Here is an 8,019-nt window from a genome sequence, read left to right on the forward strand (position 1 = left end):
TGTAGTTTCCCCTTGCTTTCAGCCATTCGCAGTACCAGCACAGCAAGGTCGTTTTGGTTAGTGTTACAAGGCCAGATCAGTCAATCATCCAGACATCCCCTGCAACTACTGAAAAGGCTGCTACCCCTCTTCAGGAACCACACGTTCGTCTGGCCTCTCAACAGATACCCCTCCGTTGTGGTTGCACCTACGGTACGGCCATCTGTATCGCTGAGGCACGCAAGCCTCCCCACCAACGATAAGGTTCATGGTTCATGGGGGGGGGGGAGGGGGGAAGTTTGTACTTCGCTACGACAAATTGCTAATTCGGAGCATTCACTATGCAGAGAAATAGCTGGAAGGTGTAACTAACTGTTGCAAATAAAACATTTTTGATTTTTGCAGTGATTTCCATTACACGACGAATCAGACATTAGTTTTCGAATAGACCTCGCAGCAACTACGTGACAACACAGTAAACGAAAGCGCCACGAAATTATGCACCAACCTTTTTTTTTTTTAGGTAAATCTTGTCAGCTATGATAGATTACGCAGTTCATAACTCCACCCACCATATGGTTACACTGAATTAGCAATCGTCACACCGCTGTACTTACTGAAAGGTCATCAGTCAGTTCATAGAAAATATTTAGCAATGAAAATCGTCCCACGAAAATAAATAATTGTACGCTTATGAATGTGAATGCTCCAACGTGAAGATCACAAGCAGGAGGCGCGAAACGTCACGACCACGTGTCCTGGACGGATGCTGGCTAATGGCTGTCGTCTGCTGCATCTGAACCAGCAATCATTCCCATCAGGACAGACATCCGCGAGCTCTTTTGCGGAACTGTTTCTGGATGGATTTACTGTTACTGGCTGGTTAGAAAGAGAAGCATAATATCTGTGTCGTCCCACCGGAGTGATACTTTTAGCAGACGAAATGTGGTTTAAAAAATGAAGGAAGTTACAGTGTCAAATTCTCGACTAATTTCAATATGATCGGCCCTTCCCATCGATACGTCTGTGTTTCTCGGTATCATTTTTGTGGGTTCGAGTTGTCTGGTTGGTTGGGACTTGCACATTATCTAAAGATCTCATGATTGATTCACACCTGAGCTGCAAATTTTTAGATGCTCCGTTCCTATGGCAAAGCCAAGTGAAGAACGCAGTGCTTGACTGTCGTTTGGAATCCCGTTTAAACATGTTGTCTACCGCTTTAGATTAGACCATTACAGAGGCGGAAATGGCTGAAAATGAAAACTTCTACACATGATTATTAGTTTTGTGTTATTATTGAAAAACAAGATTTAAAAAAAAAAGATCCGTTTGCAAACAGATCGGTTTGTGACATTCGTTTGGTGTTATAAAACTGTCTATTTCTCTTCTTAGTATCCAGATTCTTTCATGGTTACAGAAAAAGACGATGAATGACCACATTAATTCATTATAGAGTTTGTGATCCATCACTATTATTAAAATTACGTACTTTTTTTTCGTTGTGATGGAAAAATCATAGTGAGAAGTGTACACAAATACAATCAAAAAGTGGTAAAGGCAGCACACGAACCATCGAAACTTGTGTTTGTTGATCAGTGCTGTGCCAATTGGTCAGAGTAAATACAGTAAGTAAGCTTATCTTTCTAGCAAAACTTAGTGCTTTGAATTATTATTTAAAATAATTGCATGTGTCAGTAGTAGGTACCAATACGCTGTCACATGATTATCATAATCTGTACTTCTGTACAAAGACAAGTCATTCCCCAATGTTATTATCAAATGTCTCGAAAAGTACTTGAGCAATTTACTTCAAATTCTTATGTGATATGCTAATGGGCATTCAACGAACATAGGCTATATTCTTAAGGGAAATAGGTTACATTTTTAACACGTATCTTATAGAAATATCTATGTAATATATAAAAGCTAATAGTTGTTTCCAAAAATTTCAAATAGTTCTAAACTGATTTCGTTCAAATTATATGTGATACTCTTATGAACATTTGGACTGGTTTAGGCTATTGTTTTTTTGTTTCAATTTATACATTTTTTTTGTTTTAATTTATAAACCATTATATATGAAATAGATAAAGAGAAAACTAATAGATAAAGAGGAAACTTTGTCACGAAAAAATCTCGAAAAGTTTTTGACCCATTTACGTCAAATTTATTATGCGATCCCCTAATAAATTTTTGGACGGACATAGGCTACATATTCTTTACTTTTATATTTATACCAATGTATTCAATATATAAGAGGAAAGAATTCTTGACCAATTAATGCTACATATTCTTTATATTTATTACTTATAACAATGTATGTAATAAGAGCGAAGAGTTCTTGATATATTCTTTATATTTATAATTTATAACAGTGTATGTTATATATAAGGTGGAAGAGTTCTTGACTGATGTAGGCTACATATTCTTCATATTTATAAGGGGGCAGAGTTATTGACTGATTTAGTTCAAACTTATCATAATACTATACTAGTCTTCAAATATTCCTTATATTTATAATTAATATCTATGTATGTAGTTATCTTAATTATAATAATATAATTATCTAGTTATCTATAATTAGATTATTTAACTATTAGATATTTAAGTTAATTTAATATAAAGTTAATTTTATGTTAAAAACATATTACATTAATTTACATAATTGTATAAAATATATTTATTATATTATTTAATCTTTCATTATTATTAGTGAAAAGAAAGATTAAATAAGAAAGAATATATTACATTTATTGGTATACATGTTCCATATTAATCTTTATTTATATACAATAGAGAAGTTGTTATGGTCATATGGGGGTGCATTTTTTTGCTATTGTTTGTGATTTTTTTCTTTTTCTTTTCTTTAAATATTTGAATCTTTTATTTTTTCTTAATTTGATTATTTTTTAAATTTCTTATTTTTTGTTCTTAAAAGTTTTATTCTTGCTTGTTTATTCACTTTTTCTTTGTATTATATGTAAGTTTTGTTAAACTAAATGTTCTTTTTGCAGTAATTTGATTTAATTATCAAGTGATTTTGGATTTAGCAATGGATTTAGTATCGGCATAATTCGTGCCAGCAGCCGCTGTTATACGATTGATACAAGTGAATATTATTGGTTAAAACAGTTCTTTATATTATTAGGGTTAAAATATAAATTTGTAAGGTGAAATGTTAAAATTTATTTGTAGCTTTTTTATGAATCTGTGAAATTTAAATAATAAACTAGGATTACATACCCTATTATTTTAAATGTTAATTATATTTATCAAGGTACTATTAGTTAAGGTCTTTAAACCCAAAGAATTTGGCGGTATCTCATTCCATTCAGATGAACCTACCCCTTGATTGATAATACACGATTTACTCTACTTAATTTATTTGTTTGTATATCTCCATTATCAGAGAATCTTTTTAGAGTTATAATTCTCAAGATTTATAATTATAAAAAATTTCAGGTCAAGGTGCAGCTTATAGTTAAGAGGAGGTGGGTTACAATAGATTTTTGTTTATAACGGATGGTGAAATACTGTTAATGAAGGTGGATTTGATAGTAATTTAATTTATTTAATTTAACTGATATTGGCTCTGAGGTGTGTACACATCGCCCGTCGCTCTCATTATTGATTATTCTATTTTTATTATTTTACAGTAGCTTCAATTTAGATAAGTCGTAAGATGTACTGGAAAGTGTATCTAGGAAGAGATTCAAGATATAACTTATTAGTAAGGTGTTTCACTTGCACTGAAAATTTTTCTATGCAAATCAGAATATCTTGATTATTTATTTTATTATATTTATTTTTAGTTTATTTAATTATTTAATATAAATAATTTTGTTGAATTTTGTCTTACTATATTTTATAGAATTGATTTTTTAAATTATAGTTGATTGGTAATATGTTTTATGAAATATTATTTTAAATTTTTTAAAGTAGATCTTATTTATTGTACCTTTTGTATCAGGGTTTATCAAAATTTTAGTATTTATTTTACTTGTCTCGATTTGGGTTGATTTATAAATAATTTATAGTTAATGTATCATAATTATTATTAAATTATTTATAGAAATGAGATGTTAATCATTTCCTAAGATATCTAGTTTCTTAAGAAATAAATTAATTTTTTGAAGTTAATTGTTTTTTTTAATTTTTTACTTATAAATATTAACTTATTTATGCTTTAAGGGATAAGCTTTGAAGTTAATAACCTATAATTTGTTTTATAAAAACATAATAGTAGGCTTTAAACCAGCTATCTTTAAGATTACGTTTTAATTCATTATTTTTTATTTAGATTTTATAAATATTTTAGGTTTTTTATTAAGATACTTAATTTAATTTTAAAATTTTTGTAATAACGATAGAATTAGTATATTTATTTTTATAAAATTTTTACCTTGTAAACTTATTATAAGGAACTAGGCAAAACTGATTTCCGCCTGTTTATCAAAACATGTCATCTTGAAAATATTTTGAGGTCTGGCCTGCTCACTGAGCTGATTTTTAAAGAGCCGCGGTATTTTGACTGTGCAAAGGTAGCATAATCATTAGTCTCTTAATTAGTGGCTGTAAGGAATTGCTTGATGAGAAATCAACTGTCTCTTAATAAATTTTTGAATTTAACTTTTGAGTCAAAAGGCTTAAATTCTTCTTTAGGACGAGAAGACCCTATAGAGCTTAACATTTTACTTTTATATAGTTTTTTGTTTGTCTTTCTATATTAAATGATGATGTTTTGTTGGGGTGACATGAAGAATAAATAAACTCTTCATTATTATATCATTGATTTATCTTTGTTATTTTGATCCATAATTTATGATCATAAGATTAAGTTACCTTAGAGATAACAGCATAACTGTTTTTGAGAGCTCATATCGACAAAGCAGATTGCGACCTCGGTGTTGGATTAAGAAAAATTTTGGGTGCAGGAGCCCAGTGATTAGGTCTGTTCGACCTTTAAATTCTTACATGATCTGAGTTCAGACCGGCGTGAGCCAGGTCGGTTTCTATCCTAAGACTATTAATCCATATTAGTACAAAAGGACCACATGGTTAAAATATTTTTATTATATTTATTATTATTAATTGATTTACTATTTTGACAGATTAATGTGTTGAATTTAGAATTCATTTATGTAGATTTTTTATACAAATAGTATTGATACTTTCTGATTGATTTATGTTTATAAAAGCAAAATGAGGATAATGGAATGTGGTCGAATTAAGTCTGGTGAGGCTGAGGGAATTAGATTAGGAAATGAGGCACTTAAAGTAGTAAAGGAGTTTTGCTATTTGGGGAGCAAAATAACTGATGATGGTCGAAGTAGAGAAGATATAAAATGTAGACTGGCAATGGCAAGGAAAGCGTTTCTGAAGAAGAGAAATTTGTTAACATTAAGTATAGATTTTTAAGTGTCAGGAAGTCGTTTCTGAAAGTATTTGTATGGAGTGTAGCCATGTATGGAAGTGAAACATGGATGATAAATAGTTTGGACAAGAAGAGAATAGAAGCTTTCGAAATGTGGTGCTACAGAAGAATGCTGAAGATTAGATGGGTAGATCACATAACTAATGATGAAGTATTGAATAGAATTGGGGAGAAGAGGAGTATGTGGCACAACTTGACGAAAAGAAGGGACGGTTGGTAGGACATGTTCTGAGGCATCAAGGGATCACAAATTTAGCATTGGAGGGCAACATGGAGGGTAAAAATCGTAGAGGGAGACCAAGAGATGAATACAGTAAGCAGATTCAGAAGGATGTTGGTTGCAGTAAGTACTGGGAGATGAAGAAGCTTGGACAGGATAGGGTAGCATGGAGAGCTGCATCAAACCAGTCTAAGGACTGAAGACCACAACAACAACAACAACAACAGGTTGTCTTTATGGAGAAATAGTTCTTGACCCATTTAGTTATGTAATATATAAGGGGGAGAGTTCTTGAGAGACTTAGTTCAAATTTATCACGATATTCTACTAAAGCTTGACATACTTTTTTATATTTGTAGCAGTGTATGTAATATACAAGGAGAAAGAGTTCTTCATTGATTTAGTTCAAATTTTTCACGAAACTCAACTTAACCTTTAGACGATACTCTATTCTTTCCACATTCTTTCTGTTTATAATTTACAGCAATATCTGTAATTATCTGTATTATATGAGAGAAGAGTTCTTGATCAATTTAGTTCAAATTTATCACAATGCTCTATTAAACCTTTCAATGGACATGGGCTGTATATTTTTGTATATTTTCTTAAACGATAGTACAGGAGTTTCCTGGCAAAATCGACTGTGAGAAAAAAAATGCTGACCTGTTCTTTTCTGTGAAATTGTGCTGTTCCGTTGTCTTTGGTTCAAATGGTTCAAATGGCTCTGAGCACTATGGGACTCAACTGCTGAGGTCATTAGTCCCCTAGAACTTAGAACTAGTTAAACCTAACTAACCTAAGGACATCACAAACATCCATGCCCGAGGCAGGATTCGAACCTGCGACCGTAGCGGTCCTGCGGTTCCAGACTGCAGCGCCTTTAACCGCACGGCCACTTCGGCCGGCTCCGTTGTCTTTCTTGGAGTAGGTTGTAACTACAAGAGTGGAGCATTTTAGCCCTTAAATAGAGGATGTATCATTCGATTTGGCACGACTATATTTCTGAAACTAATAAACATATAGAATGAATTTTGTTTTTTGATGAATGGGAATCTTGAAAAGTTTTTTTTCATATCATTTCATAGGTGATCAGTATACCCCCCTGAAATGCACAGCATATGTCAATGCGGCATTCAAATTGTTCCCACACTACAGCGAGCATGTCTTGAGTTACAGCTTCCACAGCTGCTGCTGTGTGATGTCTCAGTTCGTTCATTGTTGATAATGGAGGCACATAAACAGAGTCTTTTATAAATTGCCACAAGAAATAATTACACACAGTCAGGTCCTGTGACCTTGGAGGCCTGTAATATAAGGCTGAATAATTTGGTCCAATGCGACCGATCTATACTACAGTAATTCTTTGATTTAAAAATTCCCGCAGTTTCAGAAGCTAGTGTGAGGTACCCCATACTGTTGGTAAATGAAGTCAATCGAATCAGTCTCCAATGTGGGAAAAGGAAGTTGGAAGTTCTCAAGCATAGCGAGATATGTGTTTGCGGCAAAGAAAAATGGATCTCGCACCTTTTCCTGTGAAACTGCACAAAACACACAAAATTTTGAAGAGGCCCTCATGTTGAGCAATTTCATGTTGTTGATCCGTACCCCATATTCTCACATTATGACGGTTCACCTTGGCATTTAAATGGAATGTTGCCTCGTCACTAAACACTAAGCGTGGAATAAAACTGTCATCCTTAATCTTGGAAAGAACGAAATTACAGAACTACACGCCTTGTTGTTTGTCACCTTCACGAAGAGCTTGCAGTAGCTACATTTTGTATGGTTTCATGAGTAAACGTCGGTGCAACACACCACAGAGGGACATCGGGGGCATGTTGAGCTGTCGAGCTGCAGGACGAACGGATTTCTGCGGACTTATTGTGAAATTGTGGCCGATGCGCTGTGTCAGATACTCGGGGACAGCCTAGTGATTTGCCTTTACACAAAAAACCTGTTTCTCGGAATTGTTCATGCCATCGTCTAACGCCCTGTTCTTTAGGAGGACTCACACCGTACCTAGTATGAAAGTCACGTTAAACAGTTACTACTGACCCACACTGCACAAAACGTACAACACAAAATGCTTTCTGTTGTCCCCACGCCATTTTTACTAGAACTGAAGTGGACGCACACTGCTGCTTCCTAGCGGGAACTGTATAAAACTCGAGAGTTTGCTCTCTCCAACAGCACGTTGTTCACGCAGATTAGATTAGATTAGTTTTGCGTTCCATAGATCCGTGGTGAGGAGATCCTCGTGTATGTGGAACATGTCAATTTTATTTTTATTTTATTTTTTATTTTTTAAGCTGAAATAACAATACTAATTGTATGAGCATATACAATACATCATTTGTTTCTATTAAAAAATCGTCAATGGAGTAGA

Source organism: Schistocerca nitens, chromosome 2 (genome assembly GCF_023898315.1).
Source record: "Schistocerca nitens isolate TAMUIC-IGC-003100 chromosome 2, iqSchNite1.1, whole genome shotgun sequence".
Taxonomy (NCBI): Eukaryota; Metazoa; Arthropoda; class Insecta; order Orthoptera; family Acrididae; genus Schistocerca; species Schistocerca nitens.